Raw genomic sequence first — 16,158 nt, forward strand, 5'->3', positions numbered from 1 at the left:
TCAAGAGCTGAATTATGGTTTGCCATGTTCTCTTTTCTTTTTACTGTGAGATTGGCAATTTTTTATACAAGGGCGGCTTCATCACCTTGAATCTCAGGGTGAAGAATCATGAAGCAGAGTCCCGCAACAACCCATATCTTAAACTTGAAATAAACTCTCTTGCTATCAGTCATTGAGATTTTGGGATCATTTATTGACACAGCACTTCCTAATTCATATAAATAGCTAGTAGGCAATTTCAGTATCCCAAGCATAAATAGTTAGGGATTTAGGCAATGAAGAACAAGGGACACATCTAAAAGTCCATGTCAGGGAAGAATTGATAGAACTTGGTGACTGATGGGTTGTGAGATGCAAAGAGTTAGAAGAAACTAGCAAGATGACCTTAATGGTTTTGGTTTGACAGAATAAATCTTTTATCAAAAATGATGAAGTATGGAAGGTGGGTTTGAAAGATAGACAGGAGAGAAACCCTTAAATCCTTTTCAAGGAGTTAAAGATATTATAAGGTGGGATAAAGAAAAAAAGCTATTGGGCAGAGATCACTGAAAAATTCGGTAGTTCAGAGAAATTTCATAGTACTGAGAAGGCGAGCTTCTTCAATAGAAGTCAATAGAAGGTTTTTGTTTTATTATATTTTGTTTTAAAGTTAGGCTATACATTTGCATATTTGGAATCATACAAAACATAGGAATCCAGCAGTGTGAAAAGATGCTGGGGAGATGGTTGTTAAGTCTAGGATTCAAGGTCCACAGAAATTAGGAAGGGGTGTGACTGAGAACATACATGGAGGAGTAATCTTTGGAGAGGGGAAGGGAAACAACTTCCATTATAATTTTGGAAAGGAAGGGTAGATATGGAGATAGATAGGCACGAAGATGAGGACAGGGGTTAATGTACGACAAGAACTTGATGGCGCCAGTGCCTTAATTTTCTGTAAAGTCGGAGAAGTCATCTGCTAAGGAAGAAGGAGGGAGACAGCAGAGAAAAGAGGTCTTGAACTAGTCACTGGGAGGAGCAGAGCTGGTCACGGTTACGGGATTGGTGAATACAGAGGGCTTGTTCGAAGTTAGATTGCAAGAATTCATAACGTGCCAAGTCTGAATAGCTCTCTGTCTTGTCTTGGCAGTGTTTAGTGTCCTGGGTACAGGCAGCAAAAGCCCACAGAAAGGGTGATCCAGGTTTGTAATTTTTATGGTTAAAATTATTTGCCCAAAGTCATACTTGGAGTTTTGTCTAATCCCTTCTCATTGTGTTTTCAGAAAAATACATTGTCTCCTCATGGATACATTCTATATTCCTGTGGTTCTGACAATCTTCACATTGTCTAGAAATTCATCTCTTTAACCAGTGGAACTTAGATTTCTTTTTTTACTCTTGGTTCTTTATTAACTATGATTTTGGTTTTTGGATAACTTTTCTCACCTTTTCATTTTGGTAAGCTTTTCAGATAACTTTCATTGGTGGAAAAAATTTCTGTGTTTTTTAAATGAAAGTTTGTCACCTCATTTAATTCATATGTCAGATAATTAACAAGCATTATTAAGCACCTAATATATGCCAGATGCTGTGCTAAAGCCCAAGGATACCAAGATAAATGAAATAAGGCACATGTCCTTGATGTGCTTGTAGAGGTCAAAACTCTGGCTGGGAAGAATAAACAGAAATAACCTACAACACCAGAAAAAGTGTAACTTGAAGCTTCTTAAGCTTCTAGAAATTGTATAACTTGTGTTCTAGTGGCTTTTGCTATAACTTGCTATTGAGGATCCTACCTCTCTGGAAACATCCCTTCTCTCTCTCTAGTTTCCTCCATCCACAACCCCAATCCACACACACCTATTACCGGATTGCTTTTCATGAAATATGGTTAATCACTACATGGAATGAACCCCCCCCCATCCTGCTTCAGTCCCCACTGATGAAAATGATACTTACCGTTGACACCATCTCATCGCACTAGTCACCATATTCTCTCCACTCGGTTTTGCCATTTTTGTGCAGAAATGCTGTCACTTCTACAGGCTATTCCGGTGTCTACTGGTATACTGGAACCCTTGAGTATTAAAGATGATTGCTGTTCTATTTTGACAAGAAAGCAAAGTTCTGTATTCCTATCAGATTACATTTATTTAGAGGCGAAGTAGTGCAGTGTTCATGATAGCTGTCAATTGATATGGAAATAACTACTTCTTATATATAGTGCTTGTGGGCCCTGCTTTTAAATAAAATCAGCTGAAACCTACATTTTATGCTTTGTGAAGGTCTAAGCAGTTTCAAAAATTCCCAAGGGCCTATGGACATGTGGGCATCTCTGATTCCAGTTTACTGCTTCTGCTGGATTTTTGTTACTATAGTGTCTAATTTTGTTTCCACAGAGGCCTTGTTTAAACGTGGCACATTGCTCCTTATCAATGTTTATAAAGAAACTATCCTCACACAATTAGGAAAGTTTATTGGTGGGAAATGGGGAGAAATGCTTACAATTTAGAAATGCAAACAAATGAAAATTGAACATCACAAACTCTTATTAGTAAAGTTCTGACAATGGGCATTTTTCACCACCCAAATTCATACCTTTCTCTTTCTTCTTTCCTTTCTCTGCCTTTCACCTCTCGCCTCTCCTACTCAGTTCAGAAGGAAATACATTCCTCACTTTGTCCCATGAATAAAATCCAGTATTCATTTTGGTTGCCTTGGTTTTTCCTTCAGAATGTCTCCCTTTTCCCTGTGAGCTTTATTCAACAAGGAGTTTTCCCAAATGTTTTTTCCTGAGATAGAATTCTGGGGCTACTCTTACAATCATAAAATGGTCAGCCCCATTACAAGACTCACAATTCCATGAATCCAAATGATATGAAAAATTTTGGAGTGTAAAAATTGGTACAACCAATTGGGGAAAAAGTCTGGCAGGATCAGCTTCATGGGTGAGTGACCTGTGTGTCACAGAGGGTTTAGAAGCGCCCTGCACTTGTTTTAGTGTTCTGTTGTTTCTGTCTTGAAATTCTTAATAATTTTTGAACAAGGGGCTGTGAATTTTCACATATCACTGGGCCCAGAAAGTTACGTAGGTAGTCCTGCAGCTTGGCATTATCTACCCAAACTGAGCAAACCCAGTGAATGACCCAGGGATTTCACTCCTGGGTAAAAATCCAGCTACAACTCAAAACTATCTTCACTGAAAGATGTTACAGAAATATATATCTCAGTATTATTCATAATAGCCAGAAACCTAGAAACAGCCTCATTTCCATGAGGCAATGAATGGGCATGTAAATTCAGTTATATTCGTGCAAACAAATATGATACAGCAGAGAAAATTAATGACCTACTATGACAAATTACAGTGGATTAATCTCGCAAACATAGTATTAGGGAAAATAAATAAGACAAAATAATAGTTTAAGATTCCATTTACATAAAGTTTGTCAGCAGGCACACTTACAATGCTAGAAGAGAGTATAGTGGTTGATTTTGAGGAGCAGAGGGTTATAGTAATTGGGAGGAAACATTATGGAGGCTTCTGGGGTTCTGCTAATGTTTCATTTTTTGACCTGGTTGGAGGTTACAAGTATAACCTCTCTTTGTAAAGCTGTTACATTTATGTTTTATACACTTTTCTGGATGTGTCTTATATACACAAAAAATTAAAAAAATAATACACAGAATGTTGTTGTTACCAAGGGAGATTGGATTATCTGTTGTGAGCAGAATAGAAGCGCTCTTAAATAATCTCTGATTAAGTAACTCATTGTATTAATAGATACTCTTCATTCCTGCCATAAAGCATACTGTCAGATTACAAGACTCGCTGTATTGTATCTAGTTAAGTTTCTCATTTGTGTGCCTTTTTAATAAACCAACAAACTTCCATTTGGATAAGATAAGGGCATCTATGCCACTTACACAAAAGGAAACTATCAATAAGGACTTAAGAGATTTTTCATGGGATTCCAGGCCCAGAACAAAGATAGGTCTTGGTAGGGTCTAGAATAAGGAAATAGAGAGCCAACATGTGTTGCTTGCTATCTCTTATCTCTGAATCTTTGTGTACCCTGCTTTATTCTTCTCAGTCTTTAGTTTTATTTTTCTTATACTCAGTCAACTTGGTAAAATATAGCCATGATATAACTTTTGTGACTTCATTTCCTTTTAGTTCTAAAGACAAGGCAGACTCTGATGTATTCTCAGACCTAATTGCAGATTTTATAAAGAGCAACTGGTAGTTTAACTTGCCTCAGGTTTCCTTCTCAGGGCCTATTTTAATGCCTGGAATAGTGTCACATAGCAATAACAGTAGTACAATCTATAGAATCCAAAAAGCTCGTTTCTAATGTTTAACACACATGCATACACAGATTAAGGAGCAGGACATCAACTCCTCTAAATACTCAGGATCGTACAACTATACTGTCATTCTAATCAATGAATTGGCTTTGGTTTACAATGTGAAGGAAATATTGGCCAAGTACCTTAATAAAAGGTAAAAAACAGAAAGATAATGTTCCTGTGAAACCTTTACTTAAAAGCAACATGGCATTTCAAATGAATGGATCAAAAGTTAACTTTACAAAAAATTGTGTAAGAACATTTGACTATCCATTTTAGGGGAAAGGTTTGTTTTCCTACTATACATGGTCATTAAAAAATTCAGGTAGATAGTGTTTCTAATAGTAATTCTAAGAGCAAAAACAAGCACACAAACTCACAAAGACCATAAAATATAATAGAATTTGTTTAGAAACATGGGCGAAAGAAATGGTTTTTAAATTTTTTATTATTATTTTTTATTGACATATAATTGGCATATAATATTGGTTTCAGGGGTACAACATAGTGGTTCAACATTTATATACATTATGAAATGATCTTCGTGATAAGTCTAGAAACCATTTGTCACCATACAAAGTTATTACAATATTGTTGGCTATGTTCCCTATGCTTTATATTGCATCCCCATGCATTTATTATATGACTGGAAGTTTGTAAGTCTTAATCCTCTTTACTTATTTCGTCCATTCCCCCACCCCTTCCACTCTGGCAATTGCCAGTTTGTTCTCTGTGCATCTGTGAGTCAGTTTCTATTTTATTTTATTTGTTCATTTGTTTTGTTTTATAGATTCCACATATAAAAGGAATCATATAGTATTTGCCTTTCTCTGTCTGAATTATTTCACTAAGCACAATACCCTCCAGCTATATCCATGTTGTTGCAAATGGAAAGATTCCATTCTTTTTTATGGCTGAGTAGTATTCCATTGTGTGTGTGCATATGTGTGCATCACATCTTCTTTATCCATTTGAATGTTTTTTAATTGAAATATAGTTGATGTACAATATTATATAAAAGGTGTACGATATAGTGATTCACAATTTTTAAAGGTTATACACCACTTATAGTAATTATAAAATATTGGCTACAGTCCCTGTCCTATACAATGTATACTTGTAGCATGTATCTTTTTTTTTTTTTTAACATCTTTATTGGGGTATAATTGCTTTACAATGGTGTGTTAGTTTCTGCTTTATAACAGTGAATCAGTTACACATATACATATGTTCTTATATCTCTTCCCTCTTGCGTCTCCCTCCCTCCCACCCTCCCTATCCCACCCCACCAGGCGGTCACAAAGCACCGAGCCGATATCCCTGTGCCATGCAGCTGCTTCCCACTAGCTATCTACCTTACGTTTGTTAGTGTATATATGTCCATGACTCTCTCTCGCCCTGTCACAGCTCACCCTTCCCCCTCCCCATATCCTCAAGTCCATTCTCCAGTAGGTCTGTGTCTTTATTCCTGTCTTACCCCTAGGTTCTTCATGACATTTTCTTTTTCTTAAATTCCATATATATGTGTTTGCATATGGTATTTGTCTTTCTCTTTCTGACTTACTTCACTCTGTATGACAGACTCTAGGTCTATCCACCTCATTACAAGTAGCTCAATTTCATTTCTTTTTATGGCTGAGTAATATTCCATTGTATATATGTGCCACATCTTCTTTATCCATTCATCTGATGATGGGCACTTAGGTTGTTTCCATCTCCGGGCTATTGTAAATAGAGCTGCAATGAACATTTTGGTACATGACTCTTTTTGAATTTTGATTTTCTCAGGGTATATGTCCAGTAGTGGGATTGCTGGGTCATATGGTAGTCCGATTTGTAGTTTTTTAAGGAACCTCCATACTGTTCTCCATAGTGGCTGAACCAATTCACATTCCCATCAGCAGTGCAAGAGTGTTCCCTTTTCTCCACACCCTCTCCAGCATTTATTGTTCCTAGATTTTTTGATGATGGCCATTCTGACCAGTGTGAGATAATATCTCATTGTAGTTTTGATTTGCATTTCTCTAATGATTAATGATGTTGAGCATTCTTTCATGTGTTTGTTGGCAATCTGTATATCTTCTTTGGAGAAATGTCTATTTAGGTCTTCTGCCCATTTTTGGATTGGGTTGTTTGTTTTTTTTGATACTGAGCTGCATGAGCTGCTTGTAAATTTTGGAGATTAATCCTTTGTCAGTTGCTTCATTTGCAAATATTTTCTCCCATTCTGAGGGTTGTCTTTTGGTCTTGTTTATGGTTTCCTTTGCTGTGCAAAAGCTTTGAAGTTTCATTAGGTCCCATTTGTTTATTTTTGTTTTTTTTTCCATTTCTCTAGGAGGGGGGTCAAAAAGGATGTTGCTGTGATTTATGTCATAGAGTGTTCTGCCTATGTTTTCCTCTAAGAGTTTGATAGTTTCTGGCCTTACATTTAGGTCTTTAATCCATTTTGAGCTTATTTTTGTGTATGGTGTTAAGGAGTGTTCTAATCTCATACCTTTACATGTACCTGTCCAGTTTTCCCAGCACCACTTATTGAAGAGGCTGTCCTTTTTCCACTGTACATTCCTGCCTCCTTTATCAAAGATAAGGTGACCATATGTGTGTGGGTTTACCTCTGGGCTTTCTATCCTGTTCCATTGATCTCTCTCTATATATATTTTGTGCCAGTACCATACTGTCTTGATTACTGTAGCTTTGTAGTATAGTCTGAAGTCAGGGAGCCTGATTCCTCCAGCTCCGTTTTTCATTCTCAAGATTGCTTTGGCTATTTGGGGTCTTTTGTATTTCCATACAAATTGTGAAATTTTTTGATCTAGTTCTGTGAAAAATGCCAGTGGTAGTTTGATAGGGATTGCATTGACTCTGTAGGTTGCTTTGGGTAGTAGAGTCATTTTCACAATGTTGATTCTTCCAATCCAAGAACATGGTATATCTCTCCTTCTATTTGTATCATCTTTAATTTCTTTCATCAGTGTCTTATAGTTTTCTGCATACAGGTCTTTTGTCTCCTTAGGTAGGTTTATTCCTAGATATTTTATTCTTTTTGTTGCAATGGTAAATGGGAGTGTTTTCTTGATTTCACTTTCAGATTTTTCATCATTAGTGTATAGGAATGCCAGAGATTTCTGTGCATTAATTTTGTATCCTGCTACTTTACCAAATTCATTGATTAGCTCTAGTAGTTTTCTGGTGGCATCTTTAGGATTCTCTATGTATAGTATCATGTCATCTGCAAACAGTGACAGCTTTACTTCTTCTTTTCCGATTTGGATTCCTTTTATTTCCTTTTCTTCTCTGATTGCTGTGGCTAAAACTTCCAAAACTATGTTGAATAAGAGTGGTGATGGGCTTCCCTCGTGGCACAGTGGTTGAGAGTCCGCCTGCCAATGCAGGGGATGCGGGTTCATGCCTCGGTCCGGGAAGATCCCACATGCCATGGAATGGCTGGGCCCGTGAGCCATGGCCATTGAGCCTGTGCATCCGGAGCCTGTGCTCCGCAACGGGAGAGGCCACAACAGTGAGAGGCCCGCGTAACGCAAAAAAAAAAAAAAAAAAAAAAGAGTGGTGAAAGTGGGCAACCTTGTCTTGTTCCTGATTTTAGTGGAAATGCTTTCAGTTCTTCACCATTGAGGATGATGTTGGCTATGGGTTTATCATATATGGCCTTTATTATGTTGAGGAAAATTCCCTCTATGCCTACTTTCTGCAGGGTTTTTATCGTAAATGGGTGTTGAATTTTGTCGAAAGCTTTCTCTGCATCTATTGAGATGACCATATGGTTTTTCTCCCTCAATTTGTTAATATGGTGTATCTCATTGATTGATTTGCACATATTGAAGAATCCTTGCATTCCTGGGATAAACCCCACTTGATCATGGTGTATGATCCTTTTAATGTGCTGTTGGATTCTGTTTGCTAGTATTTTGTTGAAAATTTTTGCATCTATGTTCATCAGTGATATTGGACTGTAGTTTTCTTTCTTTGTGACATCCTTGTCTGGTTTTGGTATCAGGGTGATGGTGGCCTTGTAGAATGAGTTTGGGAGTGTTCCTCCCTCTGCTATATTTTGGAAGAGTTTGAGAAGGACAGGTGTTAGGTCTTCTCTAAATGTTTGATAGAATTCGCCTGTGAAGCCGTCTGGTCCTGGGCTTTTGTTTGTTGATAGATTTTTAATCACAGTTTCAATTTCAGTGCTTGTGATTGGTCTGTTCATGTTTTCTATTTCTTCCTGATTCAGTCTTGGCAGGTTGTGCATTTCTAAGAATTTGTCCATTTCTTCCATGTTGTCCATTTTATTAGCATTTAGTTGCTTGTAGTAATCTCTCATGATCCTTTGTATTTCTGCAGTGTCAGTTGTTACTTCTCCTTTTTCATTTCTAATTCTATTGATTTGAGTCTTCTCCCTTTTTTTCTTGATGAGTCTGGCTAATGGTTTATCAATTTTGTTTATCTTCTCAAAGAACTAGCTTTTAGTTTTATTGATCTTTGCTATCATTTCCTTCATTTCTTTTTCATTGATTTCTGATATGATTTTTATGATTTCTTTCCTTCTGCTAGCTTTGGGTTTTTTTTGTTCTTCTTTCTCTCAAGCAGTTGTTTTTAAACATGGTACCAAAAACATAAAGGAGAAGATTGATACATTTGATTACATCAAAATAAAAAACTTAATTTTGATTAACGGCACCATGTAAATTTAAAGACAAGTGTGATGGTCAATTTTTTATGTCTGCTTCGGTAAGCTACAGTCTCCATTATTTATTCAAACACTAACCTAGGTGTTGCTGAGAAGGTATTTTGAAGATGCTGTTGAAGTCCATAATTAGTTGACTTTAAGTAAAGGAGATTATTTTAGATTATGTGGGTGGGCTTGGTTTAATCTTTTGGAAGCCCTTAAGATCAGAATTGAGGTTTTCTTGAAGGAGAAGAAATTCTGCCTCATGGACTGCAGCTTCAGTTCATTTGAGCAGGCCTGCCCTATGGATTTTGAACTTATTTACCTAGGCAACCTCTACAATTGCATAAGCCAATTCCCTGCAATAACTCTGTTAACAGATATTTCCTACCGGTTCTGTTTTTCTTGATGAACACTGATTAATACAACTGATAGACTAGAAGAAAATATTTGTGAAATCTAAAAAGGAGTATATTTTAGAATAAAAACTTAAGACAGCATTCTAATAATGAGAAAGAACCAGCCTAATAGAAAAATGGGCAAAGGTTACTTTTCAGTTATCTGTTGCTGTGTAACAAACCAGGCTTAAAGCAATAGTTTATTATTTCTCATTATCCGTAGGTTGGAAATCTGTGAGGTCCTTATGCTGGGATCATTTAATCTGCAGTTACCTTGAAGACTCCACTGTGGCTGGAGGGTCCAGGTTGTCTTCACTCAGATGTGTGGCAATGGGTGCTGGATATTGCCTGAGACTCCTCAGCTCTCCTCCACATGATCTCTCATCTTCTGGTAAGTTGGTCTGGGCTTCTTCATAACACTGAGGTGGCAGGGCTAGAAGAGGGTGAGTGTGGGAGCTACAAGAATAGGGTTTATCCCTGGGGAATGAATGGAGAGTGTTCCTGGAAGGGGAGCTTTGATCTTATCTGAAGTATTTAAATGTTTTAATATACAGTTGTGATTTACCTGTGTAATTAAAAAAATATATAAATATTGTTATAGCCTGAATGTTTGTAAACTCCCCTTTCCCACCAAAAATTTTGTAGGTTGAAACCTAATCCCCAATGGTATTTTGGAGGTGGGGCCTTTGGGATCTGATTAGGTCACGAGGGGGGAGCCCTCGTGAATGGGATTAGTGTCTTTCTAAAAGAGACCCCAGAGAGCTCCCTCACCTCATCACCCATGTGAGGATAAAGCAAGAAGACAGCTGTCTCTGCACTATGAAGGGGGATCTCACAAGACACTGAATCTGTTGGCACCTTGATCCTGGACTTGCCAGTTTCCAGAACAGTGAGACATAAATTTCTGTTGTGTATAAGCCACCCAGTCCGTTGTATCAGTTATAGCACCTAGACTGACTCTATGTCATCTCAACTAAAGTTGCAAAAATGTTACAGCTGACCTGTATTTTTTGTTACCTAGCATTAAGCCAGTAATAGACATCTCATTTCTCTGCCCAAGTTTCCAACTGGAAGAATAATTGCATGAGATGCTTAGTATGATAAATGAGCAAGTATTCAAGGGTGGTTTGGTGTTAGGATCCCAGTTCTGCTGAAACTGTACATTAGGCTTAAACAAAGACATTGTTTCGGTTTTTGGGGATCACTGACAATAGAAGTCTATGTTAACATAACCTCACCACTGGAGCCTTATCTTCTGATCTTCATTTTCTTGGTTGCATTATGAAATCTGGATGTCAGACTTATTGATGACTGTGCCATAACTTGTAAGAAATGGTAGGCTGTCTGAGGCCACCATAAATTGGGACCCATTTCTGTTGCTATGCGTTATGTTTCTAATACAGGAAGTGTTCTGAGACTCTTTTATTTCAACTAAAAAGGGGAAGTGCTTTTCTTTGCATTTGGCAAATATAAAAAAAAAGGGAAGCACTTCTAGTTTGAAGAAGAATTGATCTAATATTATGATGTGTATCCAGTTCCTTCGTATCCAGGCTAGAAATGGACACGAGTTTTATCAGGATAGGCTTTGCTGAAAGCAAAACCAGGAACAGAAATGCTGATGGGAAGTGTACCATGATAGGTCTGATGGGCAATAAATAAAAAAGAAGAACATTTCCTTCCTCTGCTGAGAGCAACCTTTTGATGAAGTTCTTTCACTGTGAACCTGACTTGGTCTACCATATGATTCTCTGCAGTATGTTGTTCCTAGAAAGGTGGAGAGTGAAGGACAGATGATTCAAATGGCACAGAAGAAAGGGAACAACTGCAACTTGGGTTGCCCACTGCTTAGTGCTCTCAGCAGAAGTCAGATTGAGTAAAACAAAGACCCCTACTAGTAAGGTAGAATTGGAAAGGAACAATTGACCTTATAGGTATCTTTAATCTTTAAAAGTTGTTGGTCTTGAAGATTGTGCTGTGAAATGTCTTCAGCTTGACCTGAGCACATATACAACAATGATAATGAACTCTAACAGCAGCCAGAGCATCATACTTCTCTACTGCAGATGCTGCTTATGAATATCTGGGAAATTGGGCAGTGACCAGATAAGTACAGGTGTACCTTGGAGATATTATGGGTTCGGTTCCAGACTACCACACTAAAGCGAATATTGTGATAAAGCAAGTCACACAATTTTTTTGGTTTATCAGCGTATATAAAAGTTATGCTTACAATATACTGTAGTCTAATAAGTGTGCAATAGCATTATGTCTAAAAAGTACATGTCTTTATTAAAAAATACTTTATTGCTAAAAAATGCTAACCATCATCTGAGTCTTCAGTGAGTCTTAATATTTTGCTGGTGGAGGGTTTGAAATATTGCAAGAATTACCAAAATGTGATTCAGAGACACAAAGTGGGCAAATAATGTTGGAAAAATGGCACCAATAGACTTGCTTGAAGTAGGGTTGCCACAAACCTTCAATTTGTAAAAAAATGCAATATCTGCAAAGAGTAGTAAAGTGAAGTGTAAAGAAGGTATGTCTGTAGAGGACACATTTTTATTTCTTCCTGTTTACTATGAGGAGGATGCAGAATGAAATGAAAAATGAGCTTATGAAAAATCACCTTTTTTTCTTTTAAGCTGTAGCCATGTTTATGTGTAAGGACCTGACACTATTTGACATGAGGTAGAGACATTGAGAAGCAGTTAGTTAAAATCAATTTTCACAGACTTTTCAAAGTGGCTCTTTTAAAAGGACCCTTCCTTAGGCCAATAATTGAATCGTCCAATTGGGACCATAAGTCCCTGATGTGATAACTGTGGAATTTTCTCTTTAATAATGAATGTTTATTTGTCCTGGTGTGGAAATTAATCTTGAATGCATGTTAATGCATTAATGCAGAATAGCATGCTCTTAAGGGTCATGTTGTTCCTGTGGTTTCCTTTAGAGATATAACGATGCTCCACCTTTCCAAGGTTAGAAGGAGCAGAAGTTTAGAGATAAGTGTTTATATAACCATTATGTAGACTTTTGGTAGCTCCCCTCCTTGCCCCCAGCTGCATTTTTGCTGAGAAATATGTTTCATTTTCTTTGCTGACATCCATCTGACAGTGACTAGTGGGGTGAAAGTGGTGGGCACATAGACAAACTTCTTAGAAATAGAGATTTAATGATTCCTTTATTATCAACCTTATTCTGTATGAGGTGAACTAATTGAGAGTTAATTGATTGACTTCTACTGGCCAAAGCTGAATATGAAATGAGATGCTTAGACTGTTTTAGAAACTTTTATTTTTGTGCAATACTAATCACCCTCTATACCTAAAAATATTGAGTTACAGTTGCTTCATTGCAGACTGGAAACTTTTAGAGTTCTCCTTTGCCTGCTAAATTAGGGGCATAACATAGGAATCTACCTAATGCTAAATTGGGAATATGGACTTGAACTCTCTATTGCTTTCACCCTGGGGCCCCTTCCCTCACATGGGAGGTGCTTAGTATGTGTTCAGTAAAGACTGTGGAAAGGATTTCTCAGTTTGGGAATGTATTACTGGGTGTGAATATGGAGAAATCATTCATAGATTGGTAGATTACTATTGTGTGATTTTAAAAAATGCTTCATGGGGTACATATAACTCTATGGAATGCTAAATTTGGATATGGACTTAGAATATCTCATTGTGTAACAATTTGATTACTTTCAACTTTCTTCTTCTGACTGGGAACTGATTTCACCAGTTTTATAAACCCCAAGTACAGTGTTAATGGTGGTTGCAACAGTAACATGCTGGAGACATGAAGCTACTTAAAACAATCTAGTCTTTGTTTCTTTTTGTGAATAATTTCTGGAAGGAAATGGATTCCCAGTTCTCAGATGTAATTTAGCTGTCTTTAGGATGCAATTTCTAGAAAGCTGCAGAGTCATGCTGGGTAATACATTTGGCTCAAGAAGTTTTCCAGATTAAATTGTCTGTGTGAGAAGTGTAAACGCATATATATTCTGGAAGTGCAGCCTAATTGTGTCACATCCTTGGCTTTTCAGTTGCAAGTTAAATATTATATATGTGTTTGAAAAAAAACTTCTAGTTAAGAATTATGGATTAAAGGTGTTTTGTCTCCATTTCATTCACTCAGAAATTGCCATAATAAACACGTCATTAAGATGTTTTCAACAAAAGAGCAATTCTCTTCTAAGAAATTTTCAGCCTACCACCTTGACCAAATGAATCAAAATGGCCAGTTTAAAAATAATTATGCTTTCTTTTCTTTCCCTTAAATAAAGTTACCTGCCTGAAGTCATGGGATTAATAATAATATTCCTAGATTCATTTCATGATTGCAGATGACATTCATTGAATGAATAAATGGCTACTCTTGACCTCCCGTTGTCCATCTTTGAGACAGTTTCTCTGAGAACAAACCGTGAATTAAAGAAACACTGAAGTGTTTATTTAGTAGAATCTGTGCTATTATTGTCATAGTTGTAAGTGCTATATTACAATTGTTCTATTCCTTTCTCTTGAAATCTTACAGCCTGACTTTAAGCTCTTCTGTTCTATTACTTTTCTTTCCTCTTGGAAGCACTTACCTTTAATCTCCAGGAGAGTGTTAAGCAGATTCAATTAAAACTGCATGACAACCCTGACACAGTCGCCAGGGGAGTGCTAATGCAGAAACCACCAAAGCAGCTTATCTTAGAGTTTCCAAATAAACCTGAAAATTATATAATGAGTGGATTTGCTACTGCACATAAGATTTAGAGTAGTTGAAATTTTGAATTGCCCTTGGAAATGGGGGAAAAATCACTTGATTTGGGGGAATAGAATTTTCACAAAAATCTGAAGTGCTATGAAACAATCAGGGCATTTGGATTCCAGACTTGCATGGTTTGGTGTTTCTAGTACTTCATTTGTCAAATAATTTATGGGACATTTGTCAGGTATGACATTTGTCAAGTAAGTTTTGAGGATTAAACAAGGATATCTCAGCAAAGCCTCAGAAATATGTTAAAGGCAATCCAACTATTTGTTCAACTGAATGCCAATGCCTTTGATCCAGGAAGAAAAAGATTTTGAGGAGTTCACATAACTGCCAGGGAATCTTCTTATATGTATCCTTGGAGCTTTCAGGCTTAGAGTGACTAAATTGGAAAAGAAGCACCTCCGTCCTCCCAATCTTTCTTTATATCAGATATGTGAGAATTGTCCTTGATTTTTCTCTCACTCACCAACCCTGTATTTCATCTAATTAATCACTATGCCTCTTAAATATCTCTGGAACCACTTGACATGCTCCACCTTGATTGCCACTACCATGTTTAAGCCATCATCATATCTCACATCTGGTCTCACCTCATTCTACTCCATTCTCTACACTTTCAGAATGATTTCAATAAAATAAACATTGGATTAGATCTCTTTTCTACCTAAAATCTTTCAGTGTCCCCCCACCTCATCAAAATAAAGTTCAAACTTCTTACTCTTCCTATTTTATGCTCTTTGATCTTATTCATACTTCTTTCTTAACTTCCTCTCTCTCTTTTCTCCTCCACATTTTGTTTATTCAGGCCTTGGGAAACCACACTGAGTAGACCGTTATTAATGTGGTGAAGGAAACTTACCTGGAAAGGGACCATGAATTATAGAAATGGGAGATGGTTTTATTTTGTACCTTTTTTGTAGAAGGCTTGACCAGGAAGTCAACTTGGATGTCTCATATGCTATAAACCAGAATGTCCTTATCTTCTTTTCAGTAATCTCAGAGCCCTAAATAATTACTAAAAAGAGACTCTGATGCAAGAAAAGAGACAAAGATACATTATAGAAATAATAAAAAAATCTTTGAGCACAAACTTCAGGCTTCTTAAATCTAATCAAATAAAACCTGGCGGAGTCAGAGACCTAAATACTGTTTATGAAAAAAATGTTTTGGGCTTGGGAATTTTGATATGACCTTGCTTTTTAGGTAGCTAAATTCATATAAATATGCCCCAGGATCGGGACTTCAAGAAGTTTTCTGATTTAAATGTTTTTCTTGTGGCAGAAAAATGCTTTCATCAATTAGTACAGATTGTTATTGATGTTTCCAAGAAATTTCACAACTTTTTTGACAGTATACTCCAGAGTTCCAATGTCAAGGCCAAGAATTTCTTTCTTATGCCTACTCAAGCTCTTGCCCTCACTCTAATTTTAGCACATTTCCTCTCATTATTTCCTTGATCAAGATGCAGAATAATTTGGTTGATTTTTTTACTTACTATGATACTTCCGATGAAATCTCCCCCAGGCTTTTCTTTTCCAGTTTAAACAGCCTTGGTATCTTTACTCTTTTTTCCAAATAACTACTTTTCATTTTTTTTTCCTCAGTGTATTTTACTTTTTTTGCTCTCCTTTAGCCCCTCTCAAATTTCTTCATATTCATTTTAAACTGCAAAGACAAACACTGGACACAGTATTCTATTAGGGTCAGGCCATTGCCAAGAAGAGGAAGGTTGCTTCCTGACTCCTGGCAAGTTGCACCCCTGTTAATACATCCTGGTATCCTACTACTTTTTTATTTTAGTTTTCCAATAACATTATCTTCAAAAGCACTTGTTCAGTGTCTATGTGCAGAGCCAGCTTGCAAAAGTATGGAAATTCAGATGTTCATCTGTTCCTGTCAGACTCTTGGTAGGAATAAACAAACACTCAGTGTTGAGAGCCAAAGGGATACAAATAAGGACGATTGTAAAACCAAAATTAAGATTTTCTCAGTGGA

The 16,158-nt window shown here is 36.9% G+C and overlaps 1 protein-coding gene across 15 annotated transcripts in view; it reads left to right on the top strand.

Annotated features, from left to right (window-relative positions):
* Positions 1–16,158, top strand: part of CHODL (chondrolectin) — a 523,451-nt gene that overhangs the window by 197,615 nt on the left and 309,678 nt on the right. For all 15 annotated transcript variants that reach the window (XM_049709916.1, XM_049709919.1, XM_049709914.1 and 12 more), the window contains one exon: positions 9,623–9,790. The gene's annotated coding sequence lies outside the window, so the exon portion shown is untranslated. The remainder of the gene's footprint in view (positions 1–9,622; positions 9,791–16,158) is intronic.

Source organism: Orcinus orca, chromosome 5 (assembly GCF_937001465.1).
Source record: "Orcinus orca chromosome 5, mOrcOrc1.1, whole genome shotgun sequence".
NCBI lineage: Eukaryota > Metazoa > Chordata > Mammalia > Artiodactyla > Delphinidae > Orcinus > Orcinus orca.